Source organism: Canis lupus, chromosome 9 (assembly GCF_011100685.1).
Source record: "Canis lupus familiaris isolate Mischka breed German Shepherd chromosome 9, alternate assembly UU_Cfam_GSD_1.0, whole genome shotgun sequence".
In the NCBI taxonomy this organism is placed as follows: domain Eukaryota; kingdom Metazoa; phylum Chordata; class Mammalia; order Carnivora; family Canidae; genus Canis; species Canis lupus.
The window spans coordinates 18,993,909-19,014,071 of record NC_049230.1 but is presented as its reverse complement, the minus strand read 5'-3'; the positions used below and the strand labels follow the sequence as shown (position 1 = coordinate 19,014,071).

The 20,163-nt window shown below is 44.5% G+C and overlaps 1 long non-coding RNA gene across 1 annotated transcript; it reads right to left on the bottom strand.

The window, feature by feature from the left end:
- Positions 1-723: 723 nt before the first annotated feature.
- Positions 724-6,481, bottom strand: LOC111097531. Its single transcript, XR_005364022.1, has 2 exons — positions 6,328-6,481; positions 724-1,091 (listed from the first exon to the last, which is right to left on the bottom strand). It is a non-coding gene; the product is annotated as an uncharacterized LOC111097531 (long non-coding RNA).
- Between the last annotated feature and the right edge of the window lie 13,682 nt (positions 6,482-20,163).

The window sequence follows — 20,163 nt, the reverse complement described above, 5'->3', positions numbered from 1 at the left end:
TGAACCAGCTCACCCTTCCTCCCTGGGAATCCTGTACCCTGGCATCTCACTCCTCAACCACTCCAGGAGCCTCCCATCTGATTTCCTGGCTTCACTTGAGCCCCCTAGGTGCCCTCCAGCACCCAGAGTAACCTTTTATTTTATATATTTATTTATATATTTTTAAAGATTTATTTATCTATTTGAGAGAAAGAGAGTGTGTGTTGGGGGGTGCAGAGGGAGAGAGAATCGCAAGCAGACTCCGTGCTGAGCTCGGAGCCCAATGTGGGGCTTGATCCCACCACTGTGAGATAATGACCTGAGCCAGAACCAAGGGTTGGATGTTTCACTGACTGTGCCACCCAGCTGCCCTGCAGAGAGATCTTTTAGAAACATCAGAAGACATCATTCCCCCATGTAAAATCCTTTGTGACTTCCCCCCAATGTGGGGTGACACCCATTTCCTACTTCAGGCCACTCCTGCCCTTTGCTCACCACCCCCTTCCTGCTCCATTAAGGCACCTGCGTCATTCCTGCCTGTGTCTCCCCACCCTGCCTGGCTGCTCTTCTCCAGTCTCCCCTGGCTGCTCCTTCTCACCATTCAGGCCTCAGATCAATGTTACCCCTGCAAAAGGCCTTCTTCGAACATCCATTCAGAGATGACCCCCAGCCACTCTAGCACTGTGTCAAGTCCATTGTGTCAGAATGGACCATGTGTAAGAGGAAAACCCCAAGTTTCCATGGTTTAAGCAAAACAGGAGTTTATTCTCCTTGATGTAAAATCTGGAGGTAGGAAGGTCCCAGGCCGGCATGGTGCTCCACAGTGGCAGGGGCTCCACCCAGGTACCTTCTATTTTGTAGCATCTTTGGCAAGTGGCTTTCTCTTCGTGGTTCATCATGGCTGCTTAAGCATCAGACATCACTTCTGCATTCCAGCCAGCAGGAAGTAGGAGAGGGTAAAGGAAGATGTGTCCCTTTTCTTGAAGGACATTTCCTCGAGGGCTGTTTCTGCTTATACCCTATTAGGCAGGATTTAGTCACATGGCTCTACTCAGCTTCAAGGGAGCCTGGGAAATGTAGTCTTTATTTTGTGAAGTCTTATGTCCAGGGTTCTAGGACATGGGAAGAAAAAGAGAATGAAAATTAGAGGACACCTCATAATCTCTGCCAGAATCACATCATCCATCACCTGCTAAAACCCTCTTCTTTTCCCTGATACCATCTGATAGTACTCTGCTTAGTTGTTTATTATTATCTCTCTCCACTAGAACACAAGTTCTGTAAGGGCAAGTTTTTTGCCAAGTTGGTCTATCACTGTATCTCCCGAGCCTAGAACAGTGCCTGGCACAGGTAGGTTCAGAATTTTTATTGAATGAATGAATGACTCCCCACAATAGCTATTTGAAGACATTCTCATTATGAGAATGAGACATTCTCATTCCCATCTTACAGATGGGGAAAATGAGGCTCAGAGAGATTAAGTAACTGGCCTAAGGTGACGTTGCAGGTAATAGAGCCGAGATGTGAACCTTGCTTCCTGTGGCAGTGTTGTTTCAACTCCTTCTACCTATCGTGCTGGCTCCTCTGATCACTCAGCTCCACCCTGGATGAGTTAGAAGCCAGTAAACAATCACCTGCAGTCTGGTAGTGCGGTTTCCCTGGGAAATTCCACCACAGGTTCTCACCTTGGCAGGCCTTTAGCTTCTAATGGGATCAACACAAGAACTCGTAGGTTTTTTGTTTGTTTGTTTGTTTGTTTGTTTGTTTTGTTTTGTTTTGTTGTTTTTAGAACCGGTAGTTTTGGATGAGTTTCTGTAACTCTTCTGCAGATCACTGGGTGAGGATGTTACATCGAAGCCATGAATTAGTTCCTCCTGGAATGGATGCTAGGAAGAGGTCTGGAGCTGCAGATGAACGCTAAGTTTCTTTGTTTCAGTCCAAAAGGAGTTACCTACCTATCTTTTTTTTTTAAGATTTTACTTATTTTTTTTAATTTATTTTTTATTGGTGTTCAATTTACTAACATACAGAATAACCCCCAGTGCCCGTCACCCATTCACCCCCACCCCCCCGCCCTCCTCCCCTTCTACCACCCCTAGTTCGTTTCCCAGAGTTAGCAGTCTTTACGTTCTGTCTCCCTTTCTGATATTTCCCACACATTTCTTCTCCCTTCCCTTATATTCCCTTTCACTATTATTTATATTCCCCAAATGAATGAGAACATATAATGTTTGTCCTTCTCCGACTGACTGACTTCACTCAGCATAATACCCTCCAGTTCCATCCACGTTGAAGCAAATGGTGGGTATTTGTCATTTCTAATAGCTGAGTAATATTCCATTGTATACATAAACCACATCTTCTTTATCCATTCATCTTTCGTTGGACACCGAGGCTCCTTCCACAGTTTGGCTATCGTGGCCATTGCTGCTATAAACATTGGGGTGCAGGTGTCCCGGCGTTTCATTGCATTTGTATCTTTGGGGTAAATCCCCAACAGTGCAATTGCTGGGTCCTAGGGCAGGTCTATTTTTAACTGTTTGAGGAACCTCCACACAGTTTTCCAGAGTGGCTGCACCAGTTCACATTCCCACCAACAGTGTAAGAGGGTTCCCTTTTCTCCGCATCCCCTCCAACATTTGTTGTTTCCTGCCTTGTTAATTTGCCCCATTCTCGCTGGTGTGAGGTGGTATCTCATTGTGGTTTTGATTTGTATTTCCCTGATGGCAAGTGATGCAGAGCATTTTCTCATATGCATGTTGGCCATGTCTATGTCTTCCTCTGTGAGATTTCTCTTCATGTCTTTTGCCCATTTCATGATTGGATTGTTTCTTTGCTGTTGAGTTTAATAAGTTCTTTATAGATCTTGGAAACTAGCCCTTTATCTGATACGTCATTTGCAAATATCTTCTCCCATTCTGTAGGTTGTCTTTTAGTTTTGTTGACTGTATCCTTTGCTGTGCAAAAGCTTCTTATCTTGATGAAGTCCCAATAGTTCATTTTTGCTTTTGTTTCTTTTGCCTTCGTGGATGTATCTTGCAAGAAGTTACTATGGCCAAGTTCAAAAAGGGTGTTGCCTGTGTTCTTCTCTAGGATTTTGATGGAATCTTGTCTCACATTTAGATTTTACTTATTTTTTTTAAAGATTTTTATTTATTTATTCATGAGAGAGAGAGGCAGAGACACAGGCAGAGGGAGAAGCAGGCTCTGTGTAGGAAACCCAACGTGGGACTCGATTCCAGGTCTCCAGGATCACACCCTGGGCTGAAGGCGGCGCTAAACTGCTGGGCCACTGGGGCTGCCCCTAAGATTTTATTTATTTATTCATGAGAGACAACAGAGAGAGGCAGAGATGCAGGCAGAGGGAGAAGCAGGCCCCTGCAGGGAGCCTGACGTGGGACTCGGTCAGGGACCGTGGGATCACGCCCTGGGCCAAAGGCAGGTGCTCCATCGGTGAGCCCACCAGGCATCCCTCTACCTATCTATCTTATCAGATCTTCCCCTCACCTCACCCCGGTGGCTGCTAGGAAATTTGGAGTTTAAATGACATGCCCAGAGGCAGCCCCACCCTCAGGAGAAGTGCTGGAGTGGACAGATGGTGTGTGAGTGTGACTTGGATCCAGGGTGCCAGGACTTGTGTTTCAGCCAATGCTCCGTGAGCAAGACATTCCAACTTCCCTGAACCTTAGGCCAGTGGTTGTAAACATATCATCCTTCCCTCCCAAGGCCCTTAGGAGGATTAAATGAGCCAATACACGGGAAGACTCTCTAGAAGAAATGCCTCAATGATGCATAGATGGTTGGGCCTTAACCGTATGCAGTAATGGGCACCCTGCTTGCCAAGGCTGAGCTGCAGCTTCCCAAGCCCCAGGAATTCTCTGATGAGATTGCAGAGTAGTCAGGGGGGGCCTCCAGGAGGCAAGACAAGTGAGACCCTCTGGTTCAGGATACTGGCAGCATTGTCCCTGTCCCCTGGAGTGCTGTCCCCTTCCTTTTCCCAACCCAGTGGGCCCTGGCCCAGATCATCCTTTTTGGTACTTTCTCATGCTACCCTAACCTCATGGCTTAGCCTCTGTCCCCAGGGGTAAAGCACAGCCCACGGGGGTAGAGAGAAGCTATAGGAAGATGCATAAGTCTCTGCCAGAGACTGAAGGGCTTTCGAATGAGGAAGAGTTTAGTCTTAGGACAAACCGCAGCCTGGGGAGGGAGGCTAAAATCTAGGCCCTTCCCACCTCATCTCTTTCCCATTAACCAGCAACCTCTGACCCTTTGCTTTCTCAGCCCTACAAAGAGACTTGATCATAGAGCACCAGAACCAACCCCAATAAGGTGAGCTGTCTCATGGGCTGTTCTTTGTTAATTCTCAATATTTGAATAAAGTGGAGGCACAGAGTTCAAGTTAACTTCCCAGAGGTCACACACAGCTCATAAGCTTGGACCTGGAACAGGATTCCCACTCAGACAGCCATGGTACAAAGCTTGGGATGGGGACCAGGAGGGAAACCCCTCAAAGAAATGGCTCTTCTTAGGGACACCTGAGTGGCTCAGTGGTTGAATGTCTGCCTTCGGCCCAGGGCATGATCCCAGGTTTGGGGATTGATTCCCACCTCAGGCTCCCTGCAGGGAGCCTGCTTCTTCCTCTGTCTGTGTCTCTGCCTCTCTCTGTGTCTTTCGTGAATAAATAAATAAGATCTTTAGAAAAGAAAGAGAAAGAAAGAAAGAAAGAAGAAGAAAGAAAGAAAGAAAGAAAGAAAGAAAGAAGAAAGAAAGAAGAAAGAAAGAAGAAAGAAAGAAAGAAAGAAAGAAAGAAAGAAAGAAAGAAAGAAAGAAAGAAAGAAAGAAATGCCTCTTCTTGGCCAGGGAAGAGTCCCGGGTCAAGCTGCCCCAGGGAGCCAGACTCTTGGGGACCCTCAGGCTCAGGCAGGGCTGCAGCCTAACAACAAGCTTACTGAGGCCTGGAAGGGCAGACTGGACGGGTTGGCTGGCCCCTTTGTCCTGGCCCGAAGCCCCATGTGAAGATCACTCACCCCCTGCTCTGCCTACCCAGAGGCCAAGCAGCTGCCTAGGATGCGGGCCTGTCTGTGGGGACCTTTGGGGAGGGGCAGAGAACCCACGGTATGTGGGCTGGAGAGAGGCCCCCGTGCCTGGACAGCCCCTGCTTGGGTGCCGTGCATGGGTGGAGGGAGTGTGGAGAGCAGCCCCCTCTTCCTTCCCGCAGGGCTAGGGGCCGAGGGCACACAGGAAGCCACACACAGGCCCCAGCCACACACAGAGCCTGCTGACCCTGCCCTCTCTACCCCACTCCCAGCGGCTCCGGACAACCTCAGGATAAAGTCCAAATTCTTCCTTCTGACCCAGTTTCTGTTGACCTCCTGGCCCGGCCTCCTGGCTGTGAACTTGCTCTTGATCCCATGGCCTGCCCTCCTAGTCTTGCTCTCTGCTTTGTCCCTCCCCTGGTCAAATGTTTAAATTGAGCTTGGTCCCTCTCCGGGCCAGCCACCTCCCCTTGGTGGACTTGCCACCTGTTCCCCACTGTGGCTGCTCCTCTCAGGTCTTCCTGCAGGGACCTCCATGCCATTCCTCACCTTCCAGAGGGCACCCTTGTGACTCCGTGTCCCTCTGCTTTCAAGGCAGGCCTGCACCCAGTAGGACCTCAGAACTAGGTGGGGTGGGGGCTGAGCAAGCTTATCTAGGCTATCAGTCATGGCTGGGAAGCTGCCCGGCCCTCCTCCCTCTTTTCCTCCCTTTGAAATACTCAGAAGTATGGAGGAGCCTCTTTTGCTGGGGGGTGGGAGTGGGGGGTCAGCCCCAGGCAGTGTCCCTCTGGCCTCAGGACGTCCCTGATGCCAGGAGCCAAGGTAGCATGGTGCCTTGTCTAGAAGGCTGCACCTGTGGTCCCCAGGGCAACTTTTGCTGTGTGAGTGGGACCCCAGCATTAAGGAAGAGTCTCCCCCAGTCACCCTTTTTGTGCTCTTTATTTTGAAGTAAAGGGCTGATAAAATGTGTATCATTGCAGTGGCAATTCCACATGTAACCTTCACAGTAAGTAAGCATTGCCTGGAGCTCCACACTTGCTGGGCCTGGGTTGGGAGAGGAAGGAGGGAGGGGGGAGGAGGTGGGGGTAGCAGGATGAGGTGCAGGAATTTTCTCCTGTTTGCTGCACCTGAGCAGGAGAAGGAGTGGGGGAGGTCCTCTTCCTTCTTCCCTCTGACATTCCTTCTTGCTCCTGGCTTGTCTCTTACATGCCTCCCCTGGGGTCTCTCTCTGGGGCTGCCCCTCCTCAGCGCAGGTGGGCCTCCCTGTCAGTCTGGGCCTCCCCTCCCAGCCCATGAGGGCCCCTTCTCTCACCATCCCTCTTGGAGGAGGGGACAGATGGTTCCTCCAGAAAAGGGACTTGAGGGACAGCTCCTCCCTCCACCAACAGCTCCATCCCTTCTCAGGCTGACTCCTATCTGCTGAACCAGATGTTTGGCGCCTCTGCCCGACAGCTGACTGCAGGGTCTGTCTCAGAGCCTGGGCCTATGGGTGTGTCCCCACTCTGTGTGTGTGTGTGTGTGTGTGTGTGTGTGTGTTGCAGGAGAGTTGTGGTTAAGCCAATGGCTTTGGAGACAAACCAGCTGCATCTGGCCTCTTGCTAGCTGTGTGACCTTGACTAAGTCCCCAGATACCATTAAAGTCTCAGATCCTTCACCCATAACATCCAGCCTCCGAGAGGTTATGAGGTAAGATGAGATTTTGTACAGGAAGTCCTGTCCATAGCTCTAGGCACGTAGTCATGTTTGATAATTAGTAGCTGTTGCCACAGTTAGGAGTAAACTCAAGTCAGCACAGGGATCTCCTGGGGGACCCTGAAGTGTGATGCTCCCAGCAGGTGGGGGTGGATGCCCAAAGGCCTGGCTGGTGGGGAACAAGAGGCACAAGAGGTTTCAAAACCCCAGACCTTAGCTTCTCTTCCTCTGCAGACTGTCCCAATCAGGGCACCTTGAACTGCCCACCCCCATCCCAACAGGAAGGCTGAGCTCTGGGGAGACTTTGTGGGGGGACCTTCAGAAACCTCTATTCCTCCTGTACCCCTGTGTCCCTGGGTGGGGAGGCCAACAGGCTCCAGCAGACTCAGCTCAGTAACATAGCTGGACCACCCAGAGCCTGGAGGAGGGGAGGTGGCCCCCAAGTCCAAACTCACTGGGCTGACTGCTCCTTGTTTCTTTTTGAATTAACCTTGGAGCAGCCAATCAGGACCCAGAACTTCAGGCCTGCCCCCACACTGGTTAATTTCAACTTGGGCCTGGCCAGTGGTGCAGAAGGGGCCCTCCATGGGGTAGGGTGGGGTGGGGAGTAGAGAGCAGTGTCTGCAGGGCTCAGGCCCCTATCTCAGAATCCAGTGCTGTCAGCTGGGAGCCTTGGGAGGGGACATCAACTCATCTTGCCTTGGAGAAAAAAATACCAGGTCTGATATGGGCGGGAAGCGGAGGATGACGGAAGGGTTTCTAGTCTATGCCTCAGTTTATCTTTTGGATAGCTGCAAGACATGGGGTTTCTTAAGCCTCAACTCTGAAAAGATGGAGAGTGAGTTCATTTATTCATCCAAGAGGCAGGTCTGTAACATTTATTTTGTCCTATAATGCGTCGGGTACCATACTAGGTACTTGGAGATACAAAAGCTTGAAACCCACACTGAGGGGCCCAGGGCCTCAAGTCTGGGAGAAAGTAAACCCCACAGTCCCCGGACTGTGCAGAGAAAGGCAGCAGCCCAGAACCTGTGGGAGCCTCCCACGCACCAAATCACACATCCTTTTGGCCTGTAAACCTCAGGAAGAGCAGGGATTCCCTCCCGGGATGTAGCAGAGAAGTAAAACAGATGTGCTCAAACCACCGTAGGTGGTGTGTCCGTGACACAGCGGATCTGCGGCTTGGTGGGTGCTGCCATCCTTTCTCCATCTCAAATGGGAAGACCCGAAGGGCAGCTGCCAGGTGACTGTAGACACCCTCCTCCATCTGCCTTATTGGCCCAGCAGCCCCCAATCCTTGCATGATCCAACCATAGGCGTGTCTTCTCACATCCAGAACTCAGCTGCTGGAGGCCATCGCTCAGACCATATGTGGCCCAATACCCCAGCTGTTCTCTCTAATAAGTTCTCCACTCAAAGAGAATAAGATTCCCAGGATGATTGTGCTTTCCCATCCTAGAGAAGCAAGAATATGGTTAAGGATGCGCGGGGGGTGGGGGGGTGCAGTGCTGAGAAGTCCTTCTGCTGGGCAGGCACAGTGTGAGCAGCAGAAAGATAAGGATAAGTAGGCTAACCTGAAATAAGTCAGGTGTGCAAAGAAGCAGGACAACACAAACAGAATGTCCAGAAAGTCAAAATCTGCTTCTGACCATGGATAAGCCTCTACAGAAGTGGGCACCTTTGTGACCAAAAGGGCAGAAAATGAAAGCAAAAAATGAGCAACGACATGAGAGATGCCTCTCCAGGGTGGCTGTAGGTTCCCTCTCCTCGTTTTGTACTTTAAAGACAAAGTTTAGGGGCACCTGGGTGGCTCAGTTGTTGAGCGTCTGCCTTTGGCTCAGGGAGTGATCCTGGGGTCCTGGGATCGAGTTCTGAATTGGGTTCCCCATAGGGAGCCTGCTTCTCTCTCTGCCTATGTCTCTGCCTCTCTCTCTCTGTGTCTCTCATGAGTAAATAAATAAAATCTTTAAAAAATGTTTAGAGAAGAAAATTTGCTTAGAGAAATTTAACTTGTCAAATTCCCAATTTGGGTGAATTTGTTGGGTAAATATTAGAGAGATATTAATTGCTTAAAGCAATATCAATTACTCAATAGATTTAGAAGGTTAATGAATGGGACATGAAACCAAGTTCACATACTAGTGAGGATTTCTTTCTACCAGTGAAGGCCCTTGTACTTTCAAGAATTTAATAAATAACCTCTCCTACCCCTACTTCCATAAGCTTGTCTGTAGTGACACTGCCGCCCTCTAGGGGGCTCAGGCTGTTCCTTGTGACTTCTTCCCTCACTGCTCCCACCACTTCACCACTTCCTGTCTTCCCCCTTCAATGTCTTCCCCTGCACCCTCGCTGGCACCTTCTCTAAGGCCTAAATGAGCTCAAACCTACTCCATTAAAATAACCAGTCTTGTCTTGACCCCATGCACTCCTCACAGCTTAACTCCTCTTCCTCACCTCTCATTCCCTCCCCTGCCAGACTGTCCAGCATCTCTCCATCTCCCCTTTCCACTAATAACCAATTAGTTGCTAAATCTAATGGACACTCCAGCTCCCCAGCTGGATTTCTCTGTAGCATTTGACATGTGCAGCCTCTCCCTTCTTGGAAATGTCTGCTTTCAGTCCCCTTCCTACCTCTTTGATGGTTTCTTCCCTATCTTCTAGGATGGCTCTTCTTCCTCCTATCACCTCCCCCCATGTCAGTGCTCCCCAAAGTTGGTGTTTCCTGAGCTATCTTCTCCTTACACTCTGCACACTTTTGTAATTTGGTCCTCTGCCAAGTTGCCCTATCTTAGTCAATCACATCCCTATCCACCCATTGCTCAAGCCAGAAACCCAGAGTAATTGCAAAACTTCCACCTTATCTGGCCAACCATCAAGGAGCTATCCATTGGCTTCCATATAGCTGATGATCTTTCTACAGCCCAAATCGGAGCCTATCACTCCTTGCTAATGTTCAAATCTCATAGCTCTAATTTCCAGGTTCTTTCTTCCTCTTCATTCCCTCCAGTGATGCAGTAGACTACATGTAGACTGTGGATGATTATCACAGGGCATGGCACACATTAGATGCTCAATAAATGTTTGTTGAATGAATGTACACGCTGAAAGGTATAGGTAAGAAGATGGGAAAAAGAAATACCATGCAGTTCTCAATGGTCAAACTTATAACAATCTGAGCAAAAAATAAAGTAGTATTGGATTATAACCCAAGGTATAAAATAAATATCCATGAGTCTATATTGATATATTTAATATATATTTAAATGATTGACTAAATTAATAAATGAAGGGGAAGAGATAAATCTAAGCAGAAGAATTCTAAATAATATACATTGATATTCCGCCCTCAAGTGGGGGGAGTATAACTCCCCACTCTTCAAGTGTAGGAAGTGCATAGTGATTCTCTTCAAAAAGACTACAGTTTGGGAAGTGTGTCAGGGGGAAGCACATAACTTTATAATGGGTAACTGGGCAAATGCTACCTCAGCCAGTGAGCAAGGTCCACATCATTAGTCATTAATTATGTTGATAGTATGTATACTTGATATGATGGGATGAATATGGGACTCTATGATCTTCCTTCCTAAAACTCATGACCTCAATCTAATCATGAGAGAAGAATCAGGGGTGCCTGGGTGGCTCAGTGAGTTAACCATCTGCCTTCAGCTCAGGTCATGATCCCAGGGTCCTAGGTCGGGCTCCCTGCTGAGTGGGGAGTCTTCTTCTTTCTCTCCCTCTGCCACTCCCTTGCTTCCCCTTCTTGTGCTCTCTCTCTCAAATAAATACAATCTGTTTTTTTAAATGAGAGAAGCATCAGACAGATTCCCATACAGCAGTGTGATAGTTAGGTCTATGTGTCAACTTTACTAGTCTATAGTGCTCCATCATTCAATCAAACACCAATCTAGGTGTTTCTGTGAAGGTATTTGTATATATGATTAACATCTGCAATCTGTTGACTTTAAGTAAAGAACAATATGGATGGTCCTCTCCAATCAGTTGAAAGACCTTAAGAACAAAAGTAAGGGCTCCCTGATGGAGAACTTCTACCTGTGGACTGCAGTGTCAGCACCTGCCCTACAGACTTTGAACTTGCCTAACCAGCCCCCTCAATTGAGTAAGCCAATTTCTTGGCAATAAAGCAGTAAATAAAATATACCAAATATTTATAGTTAAATATCTCTATGTGTATATTAGTATATAAACATTTATCTATAAATATCTAAAATATAGTAATAAATATATAAACATATATATGTATACATGTATACAGACAGAAAGACATGCTTATATATCTCTATCTATAGGTCTCTATCTGTCCTGTTGGTTCTCATGGATTAAAGAAGAAACCAAAATGCAAATTGTAAAATTTTTTGAACTGAATGAAAAAATATTTGTGGGGTATGGCTAAAGCAATACATAGAGAAAAAAAATATATGGCCTTAAATGTATATATTGGAAAATAAGCTTATAATAAACAATTTAAATACTATTTCTATAATTTATCAGGAGAACAAGATGAGTTCCTTAAGAGTAGAAAAAATGAAGAGAAAAAATACATAAAACACAAAATAAAATATAATAGAATCAGTAACAACAAATTCGTTCTTTTAAAAATCCCACGTCAGGCTCCTGGTGCATGGAGCCTGCTTCTCCCTCTGCCTGTGTCTCTGCCTCTCTCTCTCTCTATGTGACTATCATAAATAAATAAAAATTAAAAAAAAAAAAAAAGATTTATAAGGGGGATCCCTGGGTGGCTCAGAGGTTTAGCGCCCTTCATATAATATATATATATATAATATATAATATGTATATTATATATTAACTATATAATCATATAGTTATCTTATGATTCATTTATTCACTCCTAGATATTTATCCAAGAAAATAGGAACTACCTTTTTTTTCCACAAAAATCTTGATTGAGAATGTTCATGGAACTTTTCTTCTTTTTTTTTTTTTAATTTTTTTAAATTTATTTATGATAGTCACAGAGAGAGAGAGAGAGGCAGAGACACAGGCAGAGGGAGAAGCAGGCTCCATGCACCGGGAGCCTGATGTGGGATTCGATCCCGGGTCTCCAGGATCGCGCCCTGGGCCAAAGGCAGGCGCCAAACCGCTGCGCCACCCAGGGATCCCAACTTTTCTTCTAATAACCAAAAAACTAGAAACAGTTCAAACATCTATCAACAGGATAATGAATAGACAAACTGTGGTATACTTCTCATCAATAAAAATAAACAATTACTTACCCATGCTTCAACATCAAGGAATCTCAAAAGCATCATACTGAATTAAACAGCCAGTGACAAAGAGTAGTTATTGTATGATTTCATTACATAAAGTTCTAGAATAGGCAGATTCAAACTATGGTTCTAGAAATCAGTGGTTGCTTCTGTGGTAGTAGGGATTGACTAGGACAAAGCACAGAGAATGTCCTCAGGGTTATGGAAATGTTCTGTGCCCTAACTGATATGTGGGATACATGAGTGCATCTATCCATTAAGTTTATGAATGGCATGCTCAAAAATCTAAACACTTTGTTATATGTAAATTACACCTCAATAAAGAAGAATAGGGTATGCCACACACCCACTGGAATTGTTAAAATTAAAAAGAATAAAATACTGAATGTTGGCAACTATATGAAGCAAGTGGACCTCTCATGAATTGATGATGGGAATGTAAAATGGTACAACCACTTGGGAGATTTCTTATAAAGTTAAACACATACTTAACCATATAACCTAGCAATTTCACTTAGGTATAAATCCAAGAGAAATGAAAATATTTAATTACAAGTATTGAAAATTTGTAATAGCTTTTTTCTTTTCTTTTTTTTTTTTAATTCATGAGAGACACAGAGAGAGAGAGGCAGAGACACAGGCAGAGGGAGAAGTAGGCTCCATTCAGGGAGCCCGATTTGGGACTCAATCCTGGAACTCCAGGATCACGCCGTGAGCCAAAGGCAGACAGACGCTCAACTGCTGAGCCACCCAGGCGTCCCCATTTGTAGTAGCTTTAAAACCAAAATAGTGGGGAAAAAAAAGAAAGGATCAAAACAATCCCAATGTTCATCAACAAGTGAATGGACAAATTGTGCTACATCCATACAATGGAATACTACACTTTATCTACTATATTTATCCACCAATCCCCATTAGCAATAATAAGGGATGAATCAATGATGCTTGCATGACATGAATGAATTTCCAAAATGTTATGCTAAGTAAAAGAAGCTAGACACAAAATTTTACCTCCTATATGATTCCATTTAAATGAAATCCTAAACACACACACACACACACATGCACACACACAAAACTAGTCTATAACTACAGAAAGTAGATAAATGGTTGCCTGAGGTCGGGGTGATACAGAGGATTGGCAAGGAAGAGGCACAAACGAATCTTTTTGGTGATAGAAATACTCCATATCTTGATTGTCAAAACTCACTGATTTGTGAAATTAACATGGGTGCATTTGTTGTGTGTAAATTATTCTTCCGTGCTGTTGATCTTTAAAAAGGGAGAAACCAATTGACAAAGTCAAAATAAAAAACTAAGAATAAAAAAAGAATAAACAGAATGCCCAAATAATCCACAAGTATTAAGGAAATTGAATCAGCAGTAAAGGACAGTTCCATGTCCAGATAGCTTCATCACTAAATTCAGTCACATATTAAAGAAGTGAACATTTCCAAAGAACACAATTATTCCATGAAGCATAAAAAATGATGTGGCATGTCTCAACTCATTTAACAGCATAATCTTAATACCCAAACCTGGCATGGATAGTACAAGGAAGGAAAATAACAGGTCAATCTCACACACGAACATAAATGTTTAAATCCTAAATGAATAAAACATCTAGCAAACTAAAACCAGTAATATATTAAAAAAGAGACAATACACCATGACCACATTGGCTCATCCTAGAAATGGAAAGAGTAAAAACCATATATTCATCTCAGAAACAGAAAAAGCATTTGATAAAATTTGCCATCCATTAATGATTAATAAATACTCTGAGCAAACTAAGAATAGAAGGAAACTTCTGTAACCTGATAAGGGAGATCTATTTTAAAAAACCTATAGCAAACATCACATTTAATAACTAAATCTTTCCTTCTGAGGTCAGAAATAGGACGAGGATGCTTGTTATTTGGTGCGGAAAAGCAAACCTGTTTTTGCAAATGACCTAATTGTGTGTCAAGACAATCCAAAAGAAGCTACAGGTCAATTATTTCAGCTTATAGAAATTTTTATTTTACTTTATTTTTAAATATTTTATTTATTTATTCATGAGAGACGCACACAGAGAGAGAGAGACAGAGACACAGGCAGAGGGAGAAGCAGGCCCCATGCAGGGAGCCTGATGTGGGACTTGATCCTGGGACTCCAAGATCACACCCTGGGCTGAAGGCAGACGTTAAACCGCTGAGCCACGCAGGCATCCCCCCACCCTTTTTTAAAATAAGCTTATAGAAATTTTTAGTAAACTAGCAGCATCAGCTTAAAAATCAATTACACAAAGACAACTCAATTAAAAAATTGTCAAAGAACTTGAATAGTCAAGATCTACAAATGGCCAATAAACGCAAGGAAAAATATTCAACATCATTAGCCATTAGGGAAATGCAAACCAGAACCACAATGAGATACCATTATTTTAGGATGACTATTATTTTAAAAAATGGAAAATGGCAAGTGTCAGTGGAGAAATTGAAACCCTTATATGACTTGTGGGAATGCAAAATGGTTCAACCCCTGTGGAAACAGTCTGGCTGTTCCTCACAAAGTTAAACATAGAATAACCATATGACACAGCAATTCAAAAGAATTGAAAATAGGCACTCACAACAGATCCCAGATGGCCATTTTGGTCTTTCTGCCCATTACAGTAATTATGCCCACCTTGACTCTTGATGATTAAGTGCCATCACCTGGCCTCTGTTCTGGGCTCCTGTCAAACCTGTTGACTCTAGGAAGCCCACTTCTATAAGCAGTTTCCACTACCATCAACTTTTGCCTGCTGAACAGAGCTGCTACTGAGCTGGCAAATGGTGCCAGTGCACATTTCTTATCACTTTAATGAAGGAAGTATCTCTGGAAGTTCATGAGGTACACAGAAGGCTAAAGGGTTCTCTGGTCACATACAATAATAATTTCGTTCTGGTGTGCCCACCTCTCTGTGCCCTTTGAACCCCTTCCCCAGTACTCTGCCAAGGAAGTTACAGCATCTCTACCTCATTTGCTGTAATGCATAGATTTTCCTAAACTTTGAAGATCTATGCCAGTAGCATATTGCAACTGGCTTCAGATGTCATTGCCAAGCCTTTAAAATGTTAAATTCTCAGTCATGGTAGAGTATCCCAGATCAATAAACTCTCCATTATCCAGACTTATTTATATTCCACCCCCTGGCCCCAGTCCAGCACTCTCAAGATCCATTCTCAAGCATGTTCTCCCAATTTCTGCTGCTACAGGTTAGCCAGATCCTGCAGTCTTTTGATGACTAATCCCTTTCTTCCCATAGCTGGGACAGTACTCCCTTCTTGGTTCATGGTGACATTTGACCATAGCTATTGGTCTAGAATCACGGAGGGGGCAGGGTCAGATCTTGAAGAAGGCAGGTACCATCTTGTGAGGCACCTGCCTCAGGTGAGGACTTTGCATGGTATCCAAGCAAGGAGAGGCTGCTCTCTCCACCAAAGGGAAGAGACCACTTTTTGGACCACTTTGGTCCAAAGCATTCAGGAGAATCGGGGGGTTCCAGGACAGATGATCCCATACCAGGTCTGAGGGTCCTACTCCTTCTCTACCAAGTCATGACTTGCTGTGTCTTTAAGCACATAATTCTGCTGTTCTCACAATAAGATCATGGGATTGATTTTCAGCACAGTCTGCTCTGCACAAGCTGCAGATGAGAGTTTTCTTAAATGCTGCCATAGAGGCCTTCTGGCTCTTACACTGTACCCTGAGTTGATAGTTGGCTGATGTGAGTCTCAGTTTTGTCTTTTAGTACTTTGATGGCATTTAACAACAACTTGCCAACTTCACAGTCCTTATAATTACCATTTCCCTCTTACATCTCAAAAATTAGAGATATGCACATGTAGTACATCCTTGTATTCACCATGGTGAGACTAATCACAATGTACAGCACTCTAATGGATATCAGGGCTCTGCTTACCTCAACAATGGAATCCTTCTTGCCATCTGAATGGAAAGTGATCTAATTCCAGAATCCTATCCTGGGGATCTGCTCCCTAGGACCACTTCAGATACCAGTTATATTTTGGCGAGTTGCCTTAGAAGTAGACCGTAAGTCAAGGATTCAAAAGCAAGTCTTTATTTGAGAAATGATGCTAAGAACCACCAGGAAGCAACTGGGAAAGTAACATGGGGAAGGAGAGGAGGCTAATAAAAGTGTATATGCTGTCAAGCAAGTTAAGAATGTGAACGAAGAGAGCTTAAAATTCTGTTGAGAAACTCAGGGAACCAGTAATAATTGAGCCTCAGGACCATCCCACATGAGGGCTGAGGGAGCTGAGGTATTTACCATCAATCCTCATCCATTATTCCCTGAAGGGTTGCTCTGGATGGGAGTATCATTCCCTAGAACTTTCAGCCTGCTCAGTATTTGGGTAGAGCAGGCTCCAGTGGCCAGAGGGAACTCTCAGGGAAAGAGTTGCAGTCTTCCTGGCAGTTAGAGGTTCTTCTAGTGTACCCAAGGGCTTGGGGAACGTGGAAGGAACACGGACAACATCGACTAACCAAGGGAAGAATCCTCTCACTAGATGCAACAGTGGTCCCACTGAACTGGCAATTAAGGCTTTCCTGGGCTCAGAGCAAAGAAGGAAGTTACTTTCTGGGGTGACTATCCCAAATACCAAGGGATACGGGGTTACAACTACACAGTGAAGCGTAGAGAGGACTATGTTTAGAACCCATGGGATTCTCTGGTATGGCTCTTTCTTCTTCCATGTCCAGTAGCAGCAGTTAAAGAAAAAACATAAGAACTCAATTCTGAGGATTAGATTCATCAAGAATGAAAATTTGGTCACCTGACTTGGTTAAAAAACAATAATCAAGGTTTTGGCTAAGGGCAAAGTGAAAATGAAATGAGTAATGGAAGAGGAGAGTTATAAAGATCAACTTCTTTCTAAAAATATTCTATTTTTATTTTAAAATTATTTTTAAATATTTTTTAAAATATTTTATTTATTTATTCATGAGAGAAACACAGAGAGGCAGAGACACAGGCAGAGGGAGAAGCAGGCTCCATGGAGGAAGCCCGATGTGGGACTTGATCCCAGGACCCTGGGATCACGCCCTGAGTCAAAGGCAAAAACGCTCAACCCCTAAGCCATCCAGAAGTCCCTATTTTTTAAAGATTGTATTTATTTATTCATGAGAGGCACAGAGACAGAGAGGCAGAGACATAGGCAGAGGGAGAAGAAGGCTCCCTGTGAGGAGCCTGATGTGGAACTTGATCCCAAACCCCCGGATCACAACCTGAGCCAAAGGCATACACTCAACTGCTGAGCCACCCAGGTGCCCCTAATGATCAACTTCTAACAAGTTACAGAAATAAGGATTCTAGAAGCTACTGGTATTTTCTCTCTTTTTTAAAAGATTTATTTGTTTATTAGAGAGAGAGAGAGAGAGAGAGAGAGACAGAGAATGAGCAGGAGGAGGGGCAGAGGGAGAGGAAGACAAGCAGACTCCCCGCTGCTTGATCCTAGGACCCTGAGATCATGACCTGACCTGAAACCAAGAGTCAGAAGCTTAACTGGCTGAGCCACCCAGGTGCCCCTAGAAATTTTCTTTCTTGCTTCTTTTGTACTATATATACCCTCTCCCTATTTTAATTGATTCTCCCCTCCTTTCTTTCCTTTGTTATTTTATATAAGGGTTGTTGTTGGTAGCGAACTTTATACTTTAGTCTTTAGGTTACAGTATCCTCTAGAGGAAATGTGGCTGAACTAGGAGAGGTATTAACATCACCCAGAAATGGATAGTGTTACTTTAGAGACTTTGAAGTTCCACTTTGGGGAGAGGGCACCAGAGCATCTTCATTTGTACCAAGGACAATGTGTCTTGCTAGGCAAAGTCATGAAGTTTGTTACTGTTCAAATATCTATAGAAAGATGTGTGTAAATGTTGAACAGGAAAAGAAGTAGACAGGCAGCAGTTATTCATTTCTTGCCTTTCTGCTCCAAATCCATTCTTTGTGTCTCTGCTGTCTGATGCTGGGTGGGACTAGGACTCTGCAAACTTGTTTTCCAGACTCCATTACTACCCAGCTTTCTGTTAGGTTCTGCTAATAGGAGACACTAGAGATGGATGGAAGGCAGGAAGAAGGGAGAAGACACTATCTCCCCATTTTTCTGGTATTGTTCAGAGTTGCTCTATTGTTGGAAGTTGACTTCAGCCTTCAGCTTCTTTCTGCGTGCCAAGAACGAGCTTTGTAGATGACTCCTCTCAGGAATGAGCAGCAACCCTGCTGATGACTCTGCCTGAATCTGAGCCCCAACTCAGTAGGGCTCTACCTGAACTCCTTGATGTAGTAATCTTATCTCTTCTCTTTTGTTCCTACAGCCCTTGCTGCTTCATTTAGTTACTAGTTCCATACAATCTTAGTGTTCTCTTTATCCTTTTGCTTTTAGTCTTCTAACTCCTGTGTAACCAATTCCTCATATTAAAGCTCCTCTATATGGGGCATCTGGGTGGCTCAGTGGTTGAGTGTCTGCCTTTGGCTCAGGTCGTGATGGTGGGGTCCTGGGATCAAGTCCCGCATTGGGCTCCCCACAGGGAGCCTGCTTCTCCCTCTGCATTTCTCTCTGTGTCTCTCATGAATATATAAATAAAATCTCTTAAAAATAAATCTCCTCTATCTGAAATACATAATGTGATTTCTATTTTTCTTATTAGGTTCTATCTGATACACAAAGTTACCCTCAGTGATAGAATAGATTAACTGTAGTATTGACATATATTGGAATAGTATACAAGGAAAATAATATAGAAAGAATAACAAGAGTAATATAGAAAGAGTTTTCTTTTAATAAAGAAACATTAAGTTAGATATTATTTTAAAGATTTTATTTATTTGACAGAGAAAGCCCACAAGCAAGAGGAGCATCAGGCAGAGGGAGAAGGAGAAGGAGACTCTCTGCTGAGCAGAGCACCCGACGTGGGGCTCGGGGCTCGTTCCCAGGGCCCTGGATCATTACCTGAGCCAAGGTCAGATGCTTAACCAGCTGAACCACCCAGGCGCCCCTAAACTATATGTACTTTTTTTGATAGACACATAGGTGATAAAACTATTAAGAAAAGCAAGGACATAATTATCATAAAGGTCAAGATAGTGGTTATCTCTTGGGGGTATGGATGGAGATGAGATCTGGGAGAAGTATATGGGAAGCCCTGAGTTCTTGGCAACTTTCTATTTCTTATATCTTTTTTCCTTTTTTAAGATTTTATTTATTTTTTCATGAGAGGCAGAGAGAGAGAGAGAGAAGCAGAGACATAGGCAGAGGGAGAAGCAGGCTCACTTCAGGGAGCTGGATGTGGGACTCAATCCCGGAATCCCGGGATCACGCCCTAAGCTGAAGGCAGACATTCAACCGCTGAGCTACCCGGGCATCCCTAGAAGCCCCTCTTATCATCCTCCTGCCTCTAGATACATAGCCGATGCCAATCTTGATGGTCTTTTGATTTTCAATTGCAGGATATGTTATATGCACAAAAAAGCATATAAAACACTATTTGCAGTTTAAAGAATATTTGCAAAACAAACACCTGTGTCATCACTTTAAAGATCTAAGAAATAAGGACACCTGAGTGGTTCAGTGGTTGAGCTTCTGCCTTAGGCTTGGGAAGCAATCCTGGGGTTATGGGATCAAGTCCCACATCCAGCTCCGTGCAGGGAGCCTGCTTCTCCCTCTGCCTGTGTCTCTGCCTCTCTCTGTGTGTCTCTCATGAATAAATAAATAAATAAAATCTTTAAAACGGGGGTGGCTTCTAAAAGTGAGGTAAAAGGGAAAGAGCAAAGGAGGAATGGAAAAGACCAAATCCGAGGTCCCAGAAGCCAAGAATTGAGGCTGAGGTTGAGTGGGCATGAGATCTGCGCTGGGATGTAGGACCTTCCCCCTGCCCCCAGGGAGTCAGGTCAGGGTTGTGAACTTATATAGCCTTTTTTTCTCTTCCTCCTCTGTTTGTGCTAACAGAGGGTCCCTGCCTGCTGATCATATTCAGATGTTGGTGCACATCTAAATCTATGTGAAGACATGTCCCCTAGGATGAACATTCCAAAAGCCAGAGAGGGAAATTGGGTGGACCTTCTCTTAATCAACACAGAAAGATTTCTGTGGGATCTGGGAATTTCAGTGTGTGAAAGAGAACAGATTGAGTAGAGAAACAGAGCAGGTGAGAGCAGGGATAAGAGA